This window comes from Panthera leo, chromosome C1 (genome assembly GCF_018350215.1).
Source record: "Panthera leo isolate Ple1 chromosome C1, P.leo_Ple1_pat1.1, whole genome shotgun sequence".
In the NCBI taxonomy this organism is placed as follows: Eukaryota; Metazoa; Chordata; class Mammalia; order Carnivora; family Felidae; genus Panthera; species Panthera leo.
The window spans coordinates 85,237,010-85,258,097 of NC_056686.1; the positions used below are offsets into that span (position 1 = coordinate 85,237,010).

The window sequence follows — 21,088 nt, forward strand, 5'->3', positions numbered from 1 at the left end:
CTGAAAAGATAGGTAAAATCCTCAAAAAAAATGTTTGTTCAAAATAATAAAGGCATTTACCTTAAATATTTATTAAAACAGTGATATATCAGCTACTAGTGTTCTGTAACCTCTGTGGCTTCTCGGTAAATCTAACAGATCGCGTTTGCTTCTGCTTGTGGAAATTGTGGAGAGGAAGGGAGGCGTGGCATGGCTGGGGCAGGGCAATTTCCTGTTTTGCAGTTCCTTCCTTTTATAGCTTGATAGACAAGAATGCTTTTGTGATATTACCTGTAAAAGGGCCAGTCAGGCTTTTATCTTCGTAGGCTTATATTTTTGGTGCTTTCAAAACAGGTGAGGCTCCCTAAGATCACACAGCATTTTCAATTTTAAACTCTGAATTTGGAACTTTTGTTAGTCTTCTGCATACAGATAGAGCAATATTATCTTTTATTCAACCCTCCTTGTGTGTGACATTTAGCTGTGGGCTGGGAAAATGAGCTGTTTGCTTTTCATCTGTGAAAGGTTTGTTTCTCAAGTTTAACTGAATAATTGTTTTGTTTTTTTTTTCTGTTCTCTTTGTGGCATCCTGATAACAAGCTTCCTCTGTGCTGTGAATAAGCTCACAGATTTATATACACATACATATGTACACACATAACACACACATGCATGGTACTTAGTACTATATATTTAAGTACTGACACACTGTATGTTTACCATAGCTTACGAATTTTGGAATCTTAGTAGCCTCAAAAAGGCATATACTTTCTCTGTGAAAAAGCTGATGTCCATTTGTTTCATTTATATACTGAATTAATGGGATGCACTGTTTTACTGCTTGGGATTGTGTATTTACTTGTTTATTATCTCTCCCTTCAAGGGAAGGAACTGTTTTGTTCCCTACAGCAACCACTGCATCTGGAACACCGTCAGAAACATCCTAAGTGCTCAGTAAATATTTGTGGTATGAATGACTGAATGTTTAATTGATAGATAAATATTAATTACATTGAGAAAAACACCGATAAGTAAAAGGTAATTTTCTACAATTCTTGAAAGATTAATATGGAGTAATTTAAAAGCTGTAGTACTTTTAACAGCAAGAATCGTAGTGTTTTGAGGCATTAATTAATTTTTTTTTAAAGTTACTGAGTAAAACAAGGTGTTTTATATAACTCTTTACAATTGTAGAACTGAAATGGGCTTTGTTAATATGTACAACCGTTTGAAATCAGTATTATGGGTGGTAGTCTTAATTTTGACCTCAGCAGTTTTTGTTTTTCTCAATGGGGGAAAATCCTTATTTATACGTTAGGTAGTTGCTAACGAATGTCAGTAATTTTTTTTAACATCTGTCCTTGAAATTTTAGGATAATATTCACTAAGAAATAACCCAAAAGATTGGAAGAAGAGTACTAGAAAAATTTTTAATCAGAGTTGAATCTTTAAAAATTTTAACTGAACGTATTTTTTGATAGAAAAAAAATTTTTTTCTTATTTTTATTTTTAACGTTTATTTATTTTTGAGATAGAGAGAGACACAGCATGAACAGGGGAGGGTCAGAGAGAGAGGGAGACACAGAATCTGAAACAGGCTCCGGGCTCTGAGCTGTCAGCACAGAGCCCGACGCGGGGCTCGAACTCGCAGACTGCGAGATCATGACCTGAGCCGAAGTCGGACGCTTAACCGACTGAGCCACCCAGGCGCCCCTAGAAAAATTTTTTAAAAGAGGTACCCAAAGCCTTGAAGATAATGTCCATTATTAGAGTATGACTTGAAATGTATTTGTAATGCCTGATATGACTGCAGGTGATTGGCCCATCTCGGTTAGTTTGCAATTAACATGTCCTATATATGTTTGCCTGGGCCTCACTTAGCAATTACGTGAGTCTGAGCCATCTCTGTTCAATTTTATACAAATATCCAGACTGAACAGACTCACATTTAGATGTATCCCCAGTGAAACACTATAGGCTTCCTAATTGGTGAGACATTTACTAGAATATATACGGAGACTGGAGGTAATACTTCCAAGTTTAATGCAAAATGAGGTTATTTGGTTGCTAAACAACTACCGTGGTGATTTCCACCATGGTAAAAATCAATATTGAATCCATTTGGTTATGTTTATTGTTTTCTCTTAGATTAAAAATAAACCAATTTTAATTTAGAAACGTAGACTCACTTTTGCAGACTCCTCAAAGTACCTCCCGGAAGAAATTCACAAGGAAAAACTCTGCTCCAGTCCTGCTTTCTCATGTTTTAGTTGGAGAATCTGAGCCCAGAGAGGTCTAGTACCTTGCCCAAGGAATAAATCCAGTTAGTGAGAGACTAGAACCCAAATCCCCAAGTTCCTAAGTTGGAGCTTTATCCATTCACAGCATGTAACTGAGCAGTGCTAGTCTTGGAATAATACTGCATCTAAACCAAAATATTTTGCAGAAAATTCAAAATAGCATGTAGTGTGGAAGGGCAGAGTTTTCCAGTACAAGGCAGTGTTTCACTCAGTCATACAGTTTCCTTTCCAGGTAGCTTCTGAGCTCTAATTCTGGCTCATGGGGCTAACATCCCAAATACCTTGTGTACCAGCCAGACGCAGCGGCAGCTCTTTGCACATGTACTTTGGCGATGTCCATGGATGTCTTAGAGTAGGTCTAAGTGTCAGGAGTGATAGGAGAACAGGAGAGCCAAGGAATGACATGAAGTAGGTTAGGCTGTATCTTAGGACAGGGTTTTCAAGCTCTTTTCACTATAAACCACAATAAGAACTGTGTTTTACATTGCAGTTTAGTACACACACTCTCACACATAGTACACACACTATTCACATGTATAACTGAAACAAAATGTCCATGAAACAGTTCTTACCTTACAATAGGCGAGGCATACTGACATTTTATATTCTGTCCTATTTTATTTAAAAAAATTTTTACCCATTCGATTGATTTTGCTACCTGCAGTTTGCAAATTACCTGCAGCTTGCAAAACAGCCATTAAAGAATCTGCTTCCTATGCTTAGATCTGAAATGTGTTTGCATGTTTTTTTCACCATCCGTTTTGGCACTGAACCCACAGGTGACTGTTTGGTCCTTCTGGGTTACCCTATGGTTAACCTGAACAGCTTAAGGAAAATGGAAAGTGTTCTCAATTCCTCAAAAGGCTCCCGTGCCTAAATATCAAGATGTCCAACTGGCTTCCACATAATATTGATTCAATTGATACTTGATTGTTAGGAAAAGCTGTTTGTTTCAAGACCTCAAATAATACAATCTATCTTTCTTTATGTCACTTTGATTTGAATCACTAGTGTTTCTCTTAAACTCCTGCTCATCTCCTTCTTCCTGGTCACCAAAATGTGCCTTTATTCACTTGTGACAACCTTGAATGAGAAAGCCTGTGCTCAGGTCAGCACTGGGGGTGCTAAGGAGCCAGTGCCCAGCCTGTCTCTTTGGGTCTGTTATGTGAGTGTCTTATCCATGTAGTTTGTTTGTTTCTTTTTTTAATGTTTATTTATTTATTTTGAAAGAGAGAGAGAGAGAGAGAGAGAATGAATCCCAAGCAGAATCCACTCTGTCAGTGCAGGGCCCCATGTGGGGCTTGATCTCACAAACTATGAGATCATGACCTGAGCTAAAATCAAGAGTCAAATACTTAACCAACTGAGCCACCCAGGTGCTCCCATCCAGTGTAGTTTCTATATTCATGCTGATGGTATGGGATGTCCTATGCACTTCATGACACCTAATCTTAAACCTTAGGTTTATAAGAGGTTTTGAATACATAAATTTAATCTTTGTAAGTTTCATTTCACAAAATCTTTTCTGTTTGATATAGTGAGCCAAACAGTAGTCTTTTCCCCATTATGGACAAAGCCCTCTCTGTAGGTGTTTTCTGAAATTTTAAATAAAGGAGGAGCTCCCTGGAGCTTCCATTGAGGTTGCTGTGTGTTGAGTTATTCCAAAGACTTTTCATGCCCAAAATGTGGTGATTATGCCTGTAAGTTAACCATGCCCTTGTCAGCTCCTAGGTTTCTGTGTTAGTGCCACCCTGCTCCTGTGTCTGAGTTCTCTTCTTCATTGCTCCTCTGCTTCACTCTTGCATCCCCTGTGCCCACTCCCTCCCACCTCCCGAGACAAATACTTTTAGGGCCCTTGAGTTTTCATTATGGAGAAAGTCAGGGATGTGGTTAGCAAATTCATGGTTAATCAGAGGGAATAGTGGGACTAGGAAAGTGTAACCTCAGCCTGAAAAAACTATTTGGAGTTGCTGCAGGACCTCAGAGAATTATTTGATAGGGGAGTAACATTCATGGTTTGTCATTTCATGTTAATGAGTAGACAGACCAGCCTTTCCACTTGAAGATATGTACTGTAGGATGAACCAGACTTTTCACTTCTTTCATGAGGGTATATGTGAGTCATTTAGTGGGGCTTGCTTTGGGAAATTTCTAAGTAATAAAAGAAAACCAGAATTCCCTTCTCAAAGGAATCTCTCCTGATGTTTTCTCCATAATTTGTTTGCCCACTGCTTCCCCACCCCCTTAATTGTTTATTTTGTCGTTTCTTATTACCTGACCCAGACCATGGCTTAGTTATTGCTTTTTTTTTTTAACCTTGTCTTACAATTTATTATGTACAATGTAAGCTACTAGAGTAGGCTTTTTGCAATCACTTGCTTCGCCATTTCTCTCCTACCAGAGTAAACTTTTTGAGTGAAGGGATGACTGTTCCATGTGTTTGTATCCCCAGTGCCTAGCATAGGCCCTATGTGTTGTTTTAAGGAATAAAGGAATGAAGGATGTATGAGACAGCCCTGGAGGGAATTTGCATTTCCGTGGTGACTGATCTTGTGTTACTAGTGAGAAAGGATGTGGATGGACTCCACACCTGGGGTCTGTATCATACCGCTCCAACCCCCAGGTCCTGGCTTGACTTCTTCACCAGGGTCTCGGCTGCAATGCTTTCAGTTTGAAATCAACTGCTTGTGGAAATCAGTGGGAATGGATCCACCCTGTACAAAGAATTGAGGAATATGCTGTAATTCTTCTAATAGCACTGCAGGGTGTTGTCTGTCTTAGAACTGGGGACACTTTAAATCCCACTAGCTGAGGGACACCTGGGGGGCTCAGTCGGTTGAGCGTCTGACTCTTGATTTTGCGTCAGGTCATGATCCCAGGGTTGTGGGATCTTCCCCACGTCCGGCCCTGTGCTGAGCGTGGAGCCTGCTTGAGATTCTCTGTCTCTCTCCCTCTGCCCCTCACAGACCCTGCTCATGTGAGCGCTCTCTCTTTCTAAAATAAAAAATTAAAAAGAAAAGTTAATAAAAATAAATCCTGCTAGTTGAATGTGATAAGTTATTTATGTTCCCTTCAAAATGTCTGGAATTTTGAGAAAATTCCTAAAGTCTGTAAGTGAGTACTAGTTTTAGCAGCAAGCTACATCTTTTACCTGGAGCCATATTTTAAGTTTTATTCTTTTTTTGGAAACACATCTGTGAAATAATGGAAAAAGCGACAAAATGTGGTTAACGTTAAAATTTTTTTCAATGTTTTATTTATTTTGAGAGAGAGAGAGAGAGAGAGAGAGAGAGAGAGAGAGAAAATCTGAAGCAGGCTCCAGGCTCTGAGCTGTCAGCACAGAGCCTGATGCAGAGCTCGAACTCACAAACAGGGAGATCGTGACCTGAGCTGAAGTTGGAGGCTTAACTGACTGAGCCACCCAGGTGCTCCAACATTTTAAAACAGTTTCTAAAATCGGGTGCCTGGTGGCTCAGTTGGTTGAGCATCCAACTCTAGATTTTGGCTCAGGTCATGATCTTGGGGTTCGTGAATTCAAGCCCTGCAATGGGCTCTGTGCTGACAGTGTGGAGCCTGCTTAGGATTCATTCTCTTTCTTTCCCTCTCTCCCTCTCTCTTTGTCTCTGTGCCCCTCCCCTGGTCACGTTCTTTCTTTCTCAAAATAAATAAATAAAAACTTAATAAAAAATAAACCTAAACATTTGGGGTGCCTGGATGGCTCAGTTGGTTGAGTATCCAACTTTTGATTTCAGCTCAAGTCATGATCTCAAAGTTCATGAATTTGAACCCCACATGAGGCTCTGCGCTGACAGCATGGAGCCTGCTTGAGATTCTGTCTCCTTTTCTTTCTGCCCCTCCCCCATGTGCTCTCTGTATCTTTCTCAAAATAAATAAAATAAAAATAAACTTAAAAAAAAACCTGTTTCTAAAATCATTTGTTTTTTTTGTTCCAAATCAGATGTATGAATTAAAACACAACCACAGCATGTTTTAGGATATCCTGGCATTGGGCTATGCCATTATTAGCACAGGGTTAAAAATAAAATTATATATTAAATTTTATGCATGCATATTCACTGATGACAGTATTTTACTTCTGAATTCATGGAAGAGGAAGTCAGATTTAAATTGTTGATTAAGAGCCTTCTATTACAAGAAAAAAATTTGGGATTTACCCTGAATGTGGGCCACTGGACTTTTTCTGTAAGCTCTATTTTACTTTTTTTTCTTAAGGACCTAGATCTCAAGTTAAATGCAAAGACTATAGGGACACCTGGGTGGCTCAGTTGGTTAAGCACCCGACTTCTGCTCAGGTCATGATCTTGTGGTTCACGGGTTCAGGCCCCGCATTGGTCTCTGTGCTGACAGCTCAGAGCCTGGAGCCTGCTTTGGATTCTGTGTCTCCCTCTCTGCCTCTGCCCCTCCCCTGCTTGCGCTCTCTCTCAAAAATAAATAAACATTGAAAAAAATGAATAAATGCAAAGACTGTAGGATGAGATTCTGGCTTTTACCATATCTACTGTAGCAATTGAGAGATAATTTCTCCTCTGAAGAATTGCTCCATTGGAGCTGTATGTAGTACAGTGATTCTTCTGTAAGTTACAGAAACAGACGGATCTTAGAGAGAGGTCTTCTCTTTGCCCTGCTGACCCACCCCTACCCTTGGCTGCTTCTTCTCCTTATTGTGCTAGGAAGCCCAAAGAAATTAAAGAACTTGGCCCGAGCGTTAGAATAGGAGAGGACAAGAACCCCTCTAGTGCTGGCATTCCACTCATTCTTCCCCTCTCCCTTAGCAGCCCCTGTAGTCCCAGTTAGCACCACTGTGTGAAATAACCAGTTACCTATTTTCTCACACTTTGCTCTCAGCTTTCATTTATGCCTGTCACTCATCCACCCCTCCTAGTTATCTTTGTGTGGCTCTCCTTCCGCATCTTTGTTTCTTCCCTGCTGCTTCCACCTCTGTCTTCTTCCTCTGTTATGGTCACTTCTCTCCTTCTGCTTGGTTTCCTTCCTTTGCTCCTCCTTCTTTCTTAATTGGCTTCTATGGAGAGTAGCAGTAATGTAATAATTTGAGTTTTTTGGTTACATGTCACAGGAACTGGCTCTGACATGCTCAAGCTCAAAACTTGGTAATGAATTTCCTGGTAGCTTAGTCGAAAGGAGGAAGTAGAGGGCTCCTGGAGCCTTCATTGTTTAATAAAAACTCTTCATTCATTTTTTAATATAGTCTTTAAAGTTTATTTATTTATTTTGAAAGAGAGAAAGAGAGCATATGCGTATAGGGGAGGGGCACAGAGAGAGTGTGGGAGAGAAAATCCCAAGTGGGCTCGGTGCTGTCAATGTGGAGCTTGACTTGGGCCTTGATCTCACAAACTGTGAGATCATGACCTGAGCCGCAATCAAGAGTTGGAGGCTTAACCAACTGAGCCACCCAGGTGCCCCAGACAATTTATTCATTAAAAAAATCTGTTTTTAAAAATTTTTATATATATTTTTGAGAGAGAGAGTGCGAGCAGGGGACGGGCAGAGAGGGGGGAGACAGAGGATCCAAAGTGGGCTCAGTGCTGACAGCAGCTAGCTGGATGCAGGGCTCGAACTCACAAACTGTGAGATCATGACCTGAGCCAAAGTTGGATACTTAAACAACTGAGCCACCCAGGCACCCTTGTTTTAAAAGATGTTTAAAAAAATTTTTTTAATGTTTATTTATTTTTGAGAGAGAGAGATAGAGCACAAGCAGGGGATGGGCAGAGAGAGAGGGAGACACAATCCAAAGCAGGCTCCAGGCTCTGAGCTGTCAGCACAGACCCTGACACAAGACTCGAACCCATGAACTGTGAGACCATGACCTGAGCTGAAATCAGATGCTTAACCGACTGAGCCACCCAGGCATCCCTAAAAGACTCATCTTTTAGAACTCTACTTAAAGCTCTCCATGGTACTGTTATGTCTGTGTTTCAGATTTCTCTTTTGCTACTAAGCCATAGTGGTCTGATTATTAACATATGTGCCTTCCCTATTGTCTTCATTTTTATATCCCTAAAATGTAACTCTGTCCCTACTAGTAGACACATCAATGAAGAGGTAGATTTGACACATGGGTTGTCAAGGACATTGGCAAACCTTTTGTTATGCCCTTGGAATTTCACTGAGAATGTAGGCTTCCTTATCAACTATCACTTAAAGCTAATGAAATAATATGTATTTGTAGTTCTGTGATATAATTCAGGTTTTTAGCCTTCTGACTTCTGTAGCATTTATTACAACAGTGGTTCTCAACCATAATTTTGTTACAGAAATACCCATGGGCCAGACCTCTCATATCCGGTGAATCAGAATCTCAGGGGTGCAGAAATCAGGATGTCTATATCTTAAAACAGCTTAAAAGGCTTTTCTGAGGCATATTCAAAGTGGGGGATCCCCTGGCTTAGAAGATAAGAAGTAACATGAAGGGAGGGGTGCTCCTTGATGGCTCAGTTGGCTGAACGTCTGACTCTTGATTTTGGCTCAGGTCATGATCTCACGGTTCGTGAGTTTGAGCCCTACATTGGGCTCTGTGCTGACAGTGCAAAGCCTGCTTGGGATTCTCTCTCTCTCTCCCTCTCTCTCTGCCCCGCTCCCCCTTTCTCTCTCAAAATAAATAAATAAATAAATAAATAAATAAACTTAAAAAAAAAAAAAAAGAAGTAACATACAAGAGATACTCTGAGGTTAGGAACATATTTGCCTTGTTCTTAGTGTTATACATGGTGCCTGCTACCAGTAGTTCTTTACCGAATGGAGAAATGAATCACCTGTGTGTAAAACACACTGCTCATCTCCTTTTCCTTTTTTCTCCTTCCTTTTTCTTACTATAAGTAAATCTGTACTGCAAGTCTTGCTGCTGATCAAAAGACAGGGTGAGAAATCACTGACCAGGGTGAAGGGGGTGTTGCTTTCTGGAAGTAGTGAGGTTTACCTACAGTAGTGAGCTGGAAAGGGAGGGAAATTTCCAGTAGCTGCAGGGAAGGCGTATATACTTCCTGTATGTTATATATATTGGGTATGTATACAATAGATCTGTTGGTTGGATTTAAGTTACTTTTATTTAAGTTGGAATTGCCTTCACTTGTTTTAGTTGTACTATTTGTGACATTAATAAACCTTTAGGGAACATGGTTACTTCTTTAAAAAATCTATACACATTCAAGAATGATTAATTCTATTATACTCTTGAAGGACAGTTCTGTCATGTGGCATATATTTGAACAGTTTGGGCTGTGTACAGTAAAATAACCCTGGAATCCTTTCTGCAAACACCTGACTGACTGATGGGCAAAGCTCTTGTTTTTCCTGCTTTCTCTAAGCAACAAATATTTGTACATACTGGAAGAGAACAACCAGCCCCTTGTTTGTGTTCATTGTTGGTTTTCTATTCTTGAGTCAATGCAAAGAACAGTAGCTTACAAGTTACTATGAGATTCTAGATCTGAGATTTAGTTCACATGCTGTGTGGATTCTGTCTTAGAAGATTGGATAACATCTCACCTACAAACTTCTTCTATTTGGAAAAGGATAAGATGACTATATTTGAAAAGGCTTGTGTGTGTGTGTGTGTGTGTGTGTCCATGTCCCTCAGGTGCTTGTTCTAATTACTAACATGAATACATTGATTGTCTGGTTTACCTCCTCCTTCCTTCTGCCTAAGCTCTGTAAATTGAAAGTTCAGAGGAAACAAGCCATACATACTTTGGTCATACTTCTTTCCCACCCTGTTTGCATTCCATTCCTGGCGAGTTTGGCACATCTTCCCCCCTGTGTTTGTCCAGAAAGTTTTTGGTCTCTCTTGCTTACCTTTCTTCCCAATTTTTTCCCTCTGGTTCATCAAGAAAATCTCAGGTTTGCCACACCTCCCATTGCTTCAAGTTGGAATCAGTCCTAATCATAATGCCAAATATTGAGGAAAGCTATGCATTTTGAAGTGAACTTCAATATATTAAGGTACCCATCCAAACATTTGAAATAATTCAAGGTTCATTTTAAAGTCATTCTATACATGTTCATTGGTTTCCTCATGTTTTATTCACCTAGACTTTCCTCAAGTATTAGCATTGAAGGTAGATAATTTAGAAAGCAAACATGCCTCTTTAATTATTTTGTTTTAGTTTTTAGTTTTTCAAATAATGTTTTCCACCACATTTTATTTTGGCTACATGATTTTAATGATAATGTGGAATATATAATCATTTTTGGACTAGCCAAAGAGACTGACAACCAGAAGGTTTTATCTTGGGAAACTATTTCCAAAGATCTAAATATTAGCCTTTACAAATAAACGATTAGGATATACAGTAAAACCTTGGATTGTGAGTAGCTTATTCTGTGAGTGTTCCACAAGATGAGCAAACATTTCTAATAAATTTTAACTTGATAAATGAGCGGTGTCTTGCAATTCAAGTAGTACATGATGCCGAATGTCACATGGTCACCACTGAGCCAATGGTTCTTGAAATTCACTTTGATATACAAGTACTTTGGATTACAAGCCTGTTTCTGGAATGAATTATGCTCGCAAACGAAGGTTTTACTATATAATTCATTTGCAAGTTAAAGACTTTTTATTATTGGTTATAGGTGTTAGGCGAATTCAGTACTGATGCTTGGTCTATTGTGGATCTATCATCTGTATCTTCATCATAAATGAAGTTATGGTTCTTTGCCTTCTAAACTTGATCAGATTCAGTCCTTGGTTTAAAGAATACAGTCCTTGCACACTCCACTTTTTTTTTCTTTCTTAATTTGAGAGGTTTTATGAAATAAAATTCATACTATATCCAGAGGTAAGCAGTGAAACTCAGCAAGAGGAATTTTTAACCTGCAACCATTCCATTTAAGAGTATGTATTATTCAAGTAATGTTCTGGAGTGAGTCTGTTTTTATATTTCATACAGAGACTGCCTTCTAATGATGAATGATATACAGGGTTATGTTTGCTGTGTGTGGTAACACAACAGCCTTGTACTCAGCTTGTATGAGACTGGGGAGTCAGGTTTTCTTACAACCAAATATTTTTTCCTTCTCCCCCTTAAAAGGGCCCCTTTAGGCTTCTGTGTACTGAGAACATTAGCTTAGTGTTTCCTTGGTTTGCTTTAATAAGAGGCTGGGCTAGTTCAATGAGATACAACCAGCTCAGCAATGTCTGTGTTGGAACACGAGCTCTCTTCAGGCAGGAAAAGTCTGCAGTGTTACTGAGACGCAGTTAGCGAGAGATGTGTATTTGTCCTGGCTGTAGCTGTCAGTTCTGGAAGAACGTCTTTTCAGGCTGCTGAAATTCTGGTTCCCATCAAATTAGATGGGAAGACACACATGGAGGGGGGTGCTTCACTGGCTCATTTGGTAGAACATGTGACTCTTGGTCTCAGAGTTATGAGTTCAAGCCCCACGTTGGGTTTAGAGATTACTTCAAAATCAAATCTTAAGGAAAAAAAACCATGGCTTTAAGAAAAGAAGACACATGGCTAATGTCTACAGTTTTCCTAAATTGCCCGTCAAAGAGCCACTGGTTTCACTCTCATCATGCCCATGAGAGGCCGTGTTTGTGTTCTAAATGAATTCTCAAAGAATGAAGTCCACCATATATCAAATCTCAAATTCAAATTAAAATATAGAGAGATGTCACTTGAGAGTATTTCAGAGCAAACATCACCCCAGCCCAAAAGCACAGTCATTCCTATACCTTTGTTCTCATAAGGATGCCAGATGAGTGTTAAGTAATTTAGGGCAAAAATAGGTGATGGAGATGGAGGCCTGGCATCAGGTTTTGCCTTACTTCTGTACTTAATGTTGCCGCCATATTTGTTAGGCAGATGCATTGTCTTACATTTTGCAGGCCTCATAGTCTGTGATTTATATTAGTCTCAAAACTGGAAGAACAGGAAAAACAACTTACCTTCTTTTATAATGTGTTCAAGAGAAGGTGCGTTCATTCTTGTTTTAATTAGACTATTCAGTAGAATAGATTTAAAATAGACTGAATGAAATACTGTTTTAAATATTCAGTTGGATTTCTGGTTTGTAATCAGACTTATGTATCTAATTTGTAAGTGATTGTTTAACACTGAACATTTTTATTTCCATAAACAATTAGAACAAAAGTAGGATCGGTGTACATTTGAGAAATGTTTGGCTTTTTTCTATTTATTTTTTTTTTTTTTTAAGTTTTAGAGCTGAACGTAGGTATTGTTTTCTCAGTCACTGGTTATAATGAGAGGAAATGATTAAGAAGAGAAATGTTGCTGAAAATAGTAAAATTAAACATTTTGTTTGTGCTTGCCTATGACAATTAAGACTTAATGCTGTCTTCAGGAAAAAGCAGTTTATAAATTAAGTGCCCTGACATTTAAGAAGTCTGAGAACTGAAGGTTTGGGAGCCAAGGAGGAGACTTTAAAAGTTTTATGTTTCAACTCTTTGCAGAGTTTCTCACCTCGTTGTGTGTTTTCATAGATGTTCATTCCGTGGACTTCTGTGGCTCATTCTTTGCCAGTAACTGGTAATTGCTTTCCTCTCCTAAAAAACAAACCTAGCCTGGTATTCTTATTCTTTTGTTCATGAGAAGTTCACATAAGGAAAAATGGGTATAGCATCAGCTCTCTTCTGGTTACATGTACTTTGTTGGGGAAATACGTGGGCCACCTCAAGGATCTTCTGATATTTTGACAATGGATTTGATAAAACGGGCCACAGCATTTATTTTATGGTTGTTGATGCTAAGGCACCGGGAGACTGAGGAGGCCATTTGAAGAGGCAGACAACATCTGTACTTTCAAATGAGAGAGTTGAATTAAAGGATGGTCAGTTATGGTTTTGGTATATAACAGTCATGGAGGACATTTACAACCTCATGTTCTGATATTTATACATGTAGACAGGCTTTAGGGTTCAGGTGTCAGAGATAACAGCTGTGGCTCGGGATTCATGTGGATACAGGTGGTAAAAAGGAGAAAAGAAATATCTGAGCACTTTACGTATATTATTAATTCATTTAATCTTCCTGGCAGTCAAATGAGGCTGCCAGGCAGTTACAGTTCTTGTCTCGACTCCGTAAGGAAATGGAAGCACAGAGAGTTATACAATATGGCTCATAAATGAAAGAGCCTGGATTTGAGTCCAGGCAGCTTGGCTGCGGACTTGGGGTGTTTAAGCACTATACACTGTCACCTGCTCTCTAGATAGATGATCTGTGTTCTGTGACCATGTCACACTTGTTCTCACATAAAACACCCTCTTTCTCTCCACTATTTGTTCATGCATCCATCAAACATTTTTTGAGTATGTGCTACATGCCAGGCGGTGTTGAGTCCCGCAGATAGAGAGGAGGCAAGAATCCTGCTCTCAGACTTATAACCTAGCCAGGGAGACAGACTAAAATCACCCCAGAAACATGTGAAGACCAACTTGGGTAAGAATTTGAAGGAGGAAGGAAGGAAGCTTTGAGAACATAAGGATGGGATCTGAACTCATCGGGTCACCAAAGGAGGCTGCCACACCAGAGTGACTTAGAGCTGTGGTCCCAAGGAAGGTGAAGAGGTGGCCATCTAAATGCTAGTGTGGTGCAAGGAAGACTTGAGTCAAGTTTGGTCCCTTCATGGACTGTTCCCCAGCTCTCTTTAGAGCCCTTGTCAAGGGCCTTATTTAAGCCCTTCCTTAACGAGGTTGCAGACTTTCCTTGTGTCCTGGTGTGTATGTAGGTTCCTGTACAAAATCTGTAAACATTAAGTACACACACCTGGATCTTTGGTGACTACTTGTTCTGTTCCACCTCCTGCTTCCTGCCTTGTATGATGTGTTGAGAGTGGCAGAGTGTAGACTCCGAACAGACAGGAAGTGGGACTGTGAATGTCTGGGTCAGGAAGTATGCCTGGACCCTCCAAATGCTTTATATAAGCTAACAGAAGTCATCTGAGCTAGAGCTCTTATTTTTAAATCCATCTCTATCTTACTTTTTCCTTTAGCACATCCTTGAAGAATTGACTACACCTAGTTTTATGCTCTTATATAACTGGGCTCAGAAGGTTAATTTCACTAGCTCCCCTGGGCATTATCACTAACGTTGTAGTGACACATTTAGAAAGTCTTATTCACTTAATTATTATTTAAGTTAAATTAACTCACTAGAGTGGATGCACTTGTTGTAGTACCTTACAAGTTTAAAGCAGTTATCCACTGAGCATATATTTACTAGGCATCTATCTGATAGGAGGCACTGTAAGGCTTATAAAGGTATAAAAACATGTTTACTGCACTTCAGGTGCTTTATACTTCAGTATAAAGGAGAATAATTACAACAGAGCTGTCAGGAGCCCATCAGGAAGTGGTTAGGCGTGCTGTGGGGAGCCAGACTGCCTGACTCCACCACACCCTAGCTAGCTCTGTGACCTTGAGCAACTGATTCTCAGCATTTCTTGTATAAATGGAAATGGGTTAATAATGGAACCTATTTCAGGGTGGCTGTGAGGACTATGGAGCCAAATTATGTAAAGTGCACGGAATAGTGCCTGACACATAGAAGGCACCTTGTAACTTTTTGTTTTTATTATTATCATCATTATCATGGTCGTTTTTATTCTTATAGTTGAGTCTAAGGAGTCAGGGAAGGTGGTGGAAGTGGTATTTGAGGTAAGTCTAATGAAATAGAAGAATTTTCGTAGCCTGAGATGGTGTGGAGAGTATTCCAGAAGAAACCTCAGATGAAGGTGTCAAGTATGCTTAGGGAATGGTGAGGAGTCCAGACTAGCAGATGTGGTTCATTTAAGTAACAATGAGAAATTCACCCGGACACCTGGGTGGCTTAGTCGCTGAAGGGTCCGACTTTGGTTCAGGTCATGATCTCACGGTTTGTGGGTTTGACCCCGCATTGGGCTCTGTGCTGACAGCTCAGAGACTGGAGCCTGCTTCAGATTTTGTGTCTCCCTTTCTCTGCCCCTCCCTTGCTCATGCTCTGTCTCTCTCTGTCTCAAAAATAAATAAAACATTAAAAAAAAGAAAAAAGAAATTCACCTAGAGAGATCAGTTGGCACTTTATCCTGGTGAATGATGGGCAGTCTGGCTGGGGTTTTTGAGCATGATTGAGACTCTTAAAATCCTGTTCCAAAATTGCTGGAGTAGGCAGGAGTGGAGGCAGACAGAAATCATGTTAGTCTTAGTGTGTGATGATAAGGGTTTGAAATAAGGTGATGGCAATAGTCATGAAAGAAAGATCAAATGCAGATTCACCAGCAAAGGAATGAAGTTTAAGATTCAGGGCCTTTCACATGCTTGGGCCTCTCTCTCAAGGTCATTGAACAGACCCTACTGGTGGTTTTATAAAATTTGAAAAGATATTTGTATCTTTTTTTTTCTCTCTCCAAATGTTATGTTTCAGACCCCCAGGCTGCAGAGACTCTAGAAGAAAGAATCAGTCAGGGTATTGATTGGATGAGGGTGGACACATTGAAGGAGAGGCCAGAGTCAAAGGTGACTTTGGAGATTGAGTTTGGCTGATCAGGAAGAACTCTGGATGACAGACACAGGGGGATGATGGGAGAAGCCAGTTAAGGAGCAGTGCTTTCAAACCAAGGAGGTGCTCTACACTGATTAGCTTTACCAGGGAAAGAATTTTTTTTTTTTTTTTTTGCCTCTGCCCATCCCATTCTCAATTGCTGTCTTGCAAGTGTGATGATTTTAAGTTATATGGGGCTTGGGAAAGGGGTGTGACTGTTAAGGGATTAGAACCCAAAGCACATATCATACATAGGGGACATCTTTGTAAAGCCCACATTTAGCACTCTGTATATGCTGAACCTAGTTGTCTGAAACTTTTAAAGAGAATTTCTCTTTTGGTTTAAATCTCCCATATTTGGTAAATTTTAGGGCTTCTAGACTATTTTCAAGTTGTAACATCTGTTTTCTGGAAACTTCTATTTTGAAGAAATTTAATGGACTCAGAAATTGTTGGAATGCTGATTTCACAGCTATTATGTCAATGTTCTAGTGATAGTACCTGACTGGGAAAGATTGTTCTCAGCATTTATTCTCTTTTACAAACAAGTAAAATAATAAACAACAGGAAATCAAATGCCAAAACTAAAGAATACTCTCTCAGATGGCCAAATCAAATCCTCATGAGTATTTCCACTTTACAGACCACAAAATATAAGTGTAATTAAAAGAGGGCACAGGTTTCGTCTTTATATTAGGGTTGTGTACATGTATACATGTTGTATTTTATAGTAAGTCTTTTTGGGGGAAATAATAGCACCTCAAAACAAAGCTAGAAACATAGTAAGAACTGAAGCAAATGTGCCCAGAGAAAGACCATCAGGCAATTTGTGACTCAGGGTCTGGTTCTGCCCTTCTATAGTAAGCCATTTGTTTGAAGAATCACCTTTTAGGTATCAGAAAGATTAAATTATCCAAGTAAGGAAATATCATTGTAAATTCCAAAATGCTTCTGAAATTCATATATATTATTTTTTGACAGGCTTTAAAGATTTAATGACCATAGGATTTAGTGGAAAGAAATGATTTAGGAGTATTTGCGGATTAATTCTAAGAGGATTTTATTTAACTTCCCAGGTTGGTTTGCTATTCTTCTATAAGATCAGTCCAAACTTGATATTTTTCAGCTTTGTTTCTCAATGTGTGGTATGCACATGATTTAAAAATGTTAAATTATGTATTTTAATATTCATTTATGTCATTTATGGCAAATGATATTGGTTTTCAATTAATAGCAATGATGTAAAACACTTGAGAATAAATTGATTTAAAAGAGTATGTCTATTTAAAGAGAGATGGTAATACAGGGTGCTTTGTGTGGTTGCCGAAGTAGGGTAGGTTGATGCACGACTAGTTGAAGTGTGGGAAACATTGGTGTATTGGTAAACCATATAAATTACGCTATCTTGTAGTACTATAATTTTAATAATGTTGTTAAATAAAAACTCGCAGCCATTGTGTGGTTAGTTGGTTGTTTGGCTGGTATGTATGTATGTATGTATTTAAGAATGCTGGCTTTTTAAGAATCTTTTAGTAAAGAAATTGAGAGAGTTAGGGGCACCTGGGTGCCTCAAGTTGGTTAAGCGTCCGACTTTGGCTCAGGTCATGATCTCACAGTTTGTGGGTTCGAGCCCTGTGTCGGGCTCTGTGCTGACAGCTCAGAGCCTGGAGCTGCTTCGGGTTCTGTGTCTCCCTCTCTCTCTGCCCCTCCCCTACTCGTGGTCTGTCTGTCTGTCTTTCCCTCTCAAAAATAAAAGAAAACATTAAAAAAATTAAAAAAGGAAATTGAGAGAGTTATTTGGATCCTTGGTACCTAGCATCAAAGTTGATTAAGCAAAAACACAATCACTTTAATTGGTTTACTTCTAGTAGTTAGAAATAAGAAAGCATATGTCCATTGCTATTATTCTATTGAGAGTTTTCTAGGACTTCCTGGCAAGAGTAGTGTCCTTTGATAAAAGTAATGCATGTGCTCACTCTTCCAGGGGTCAATTAGTAATTGGTAAATGGTACACCAAACACCATGCAGAGGGCTTTTGTTAAGTTTTATCACTCAAAAGTTTGGGAAGGTCCTTTCAGTTTGGGTTTATATATGCTAATATCTAGTGAAGAGAATAGACCGCATATTATTTTTTTCCCTGGGAAGCAGAAAAGGAAAATAAAAATATTTAGAAGATGCTTTGAAATTAATTTTATTCAGAAAATATTTTTAGAAAAATTAGAATATCTGGAACCCAACTTTTGAATATTAAATATAGATTTTATTTTTAGAAAGAGTAGATATTTACTGTTTCACTGATTGAGTTATTCTACATTTGAAAAACAAATTAATCCATGTCAGTACAAAATGTAAAACACGTGGAAACTATAAATGTAAAACATGCAGTAAAGTAGAAAGTACTCTTTTCCTTTCTCGCTCCAGTCCTCTCCCAACCCTATTTCTCAGACACGACTACTATTAACAGTTTGAAGTCACCTAGTTTTAAGAAGTCAAGTGGAATGGCATTTAAGAATTTGGAAGAGTAGGAATCTTTTTTCCCAATTTGTGCTGCTGTGGCCTGTGTTTATATTTTCAAGCATATGTGGCGAATGGAAGTACTTTGGGCTTTGGAGTCAGATCTGTGTTGGAATTCTAACTCCATCACAGAACAGCAGTGCGAGTTTGGAAAGTTCCTTACCTTCCTGTGCTTCAGATTTCTCAGCAGCAAGGCTTAGTTTTAATTTAAAATTTTTTTTTTTAACATTTATTTATTTTTGAGACAGAGAGAGACAGAGCATGAACGGGGGAGGGGCAGAGAGAGAGGGAGACACAAAATCAGAAGCAGGCCCCAGGCTCTAAGCCATCAGGCCAGAGCCCGACGCGGGGCTCAAACTCACGGACTGCGAGATGGTGACCTGAGCTGAAGTCGGACGCTCAACTGACTGAGCCACCCAGGCGCCCCTCAGCAGCAAGGCTTAGTAAATGTTCCTTTTCTTCTGAGCTTTAATCAGGCCTAGTCTGTCTCTCTTTCTCTTTTAATAGGAGACATATCTAAGAAGATCTGGCATAAGAATCCATGACATGTTTGGTTTTTTTTTTAAATAGAATTTGTTGTTTTAATGACCCTAGCCTGCATGCATTCAGTAATGCACTCATTTATTACATTTCACCTACTGTCAGGTTGTAAAAGGTCACTGAATTTACCTGCCCCTGGAATCTTCCTGGAATTTAGATGGCCTCTGCTGGGTTTCACTTTGCACTTATTAATAATTGAGCACTGGGATAAAAATAAAAACAGACTCTCATCTTACAGTGTGAGAACATGGGTCATGTGTGCTAAGTCATGCAGGTAAGATGAGTACCCTGTGGGGTATCCAGTCTAAAGAAGTATTTCATGTGGGCTGTCGCCTCTCTCCTGCAGAATGGGTGCCTCAAAATGAAAGGGAATTAATGTAATTGCTCCTGAGGAGGGAAATGTATTTTTGCATTTCAAAGGTTGTTGTATAAGCTTTAATTATGTAATCCAAACACAGAAGGCTTTTACCGCAGCTTTCCCTTTTAGCAGCAGTAGTCAACTTTGCGATACTGCTGCATCTTCAGGCTTGAGAAATCAGTGCATTATAACCAACTCTATTTATAGGGTATAACCTGCCCATTAGGGCGCAGCAAAATCCTGTTTTAATATTGGTCTTTAAAGCTACGTTTGGTTTAAATGGATTTTTATGATTATTTGAGCTGCAACTAGAGTTCTGATTCTCCATTTGTAGAATCAGTGACTCACATCTAGATCGTTCTTTTACAGTGGTTTCATTTTCTGTGCTGTTTTTTGTTTCATGTTCAATTTGCTTTGGTCGTTTGTGCCTTATCAGACCTCCAGGTTTACTTGCCAAATGAATATGGAGCTTTCTTTTTAAAGCTAGAAGTATCTTTTATGTTTTTATTTTAGTTTTCTGTTTATTTTTTATTTTTTACTTAGAGAGAGTGAGAGTGGGGAAGAGGGGCAGAGGGAGAGAAAGAGAGAATCTTAAGCAGGCTCCATGCTCAGTGTGGAGTCTGATGCGGGGCTCGATCCCATGATGCTGAGATCATGATCTGAGCTGAAATCAAGAGTTGGGTACTCAACTGACTGAACCGTCCAGGCACCCCAGTTTACTTTCTTTAGAGAAGACAGAATTGAGGTATTTTCTAGTCCTGAAATTATTAATAAGTAAATACACATAATATATTGCTAATGGGGTAGCTCAAAACTCAAAGAAAATTTGCAAGTAAAGAGGAAAGTCCTACTTTTTAGGAACTGAGACTCTGCCCCTCTTGTTGAAATGTACAGGGTGTTCAAATAATGCCATTAATTCTAGGTGGAGAGGATTTTTAGGAATAAAATTTGATTCCAACTATAGAGGAAAAGCACTGATGCCCTCAGCCCCAAGTTAAAATATTACATTATACTTAGAATAAAATCAAAGTCTGCCAATGGTTTGTATTGCTCTTCACTATTTGGCCACTAGTTGCTTCTCCTTCCCATGTTCTAGCCACGCTGCTGATCCCTTGTCCAACTCACCACACTCTTTCCCTTGCAAGGATGGTGGCCCTTGTGATTCCTACTGCCTGGCAAGCCGTTCTTCCTTTCCCCTGCTCTCCCCTGGGTTTCCCCCTGCATATCTTACCCTATATGTCTCCCGGGCACCCCTCTCAAGCAGCCCCTTTCTATTCTCTTTCCAGAACTGTGTTTATTTCCTTTTGAGCACTTAACTCAGATGGTATTTATTTTTGTTAATTATTGTCTTTGTCTCATTAGAATGTAAATTCTATTACAAGAACAGAAGTACCTGATACAGTGCCCGCCACATATCATATAGTCAATATGTTGATTAAGTTGTTTACTGGTTTTAAGAGCTCATTTTTGTTTCTTTAAGATTAGTTTATCATGCTGGACCAGAGGGATTTAAGTATCTTGGATATGAACAGTCCAGCCAGTGTGTTTTCTAATGCTCTTACCTGCATTCATTTTCACCTGCTTCGTTGTGATTTTATTTTACTGTACTTTATTTTATTGTGCTGACAGTGCACAGTCCAATAATGGAAGTAGAATTGTTCTGCTCCCCAAAGGGAAAGCACTGCCATTGTGCCTGTTCAATGCGCCTTGTAAACAGCCCTGGATGGCCTCTTTATGGATCTGCCGTCTGTCTCTAAGCTCTATCCATTCCTCAGCCAAAGGCTGCAGCTCAGCTTCAAGCTGGAAAAGAAATTTTGGCAGCTCAGTTGCTATCTTTTAAAGGTCAGCATTAATTGTCACCATGACTGACAGTTTGTCAG

At 39.3% G+C, this 21,088-nt stretch overlaps 1 protein-coding gene across 5 annotated transcripts in view; it reads left to right on the forward strand.

Moving 5' to 3' along the window:
- Positions 1-21,088, forward strand: part of CDC14A (cell division cycle 14A) — a 184,970-nt gene that overhangs the window by 43,443 nt on the left and 120,439 nt on the right. The window lies entirely within an intron of this gene.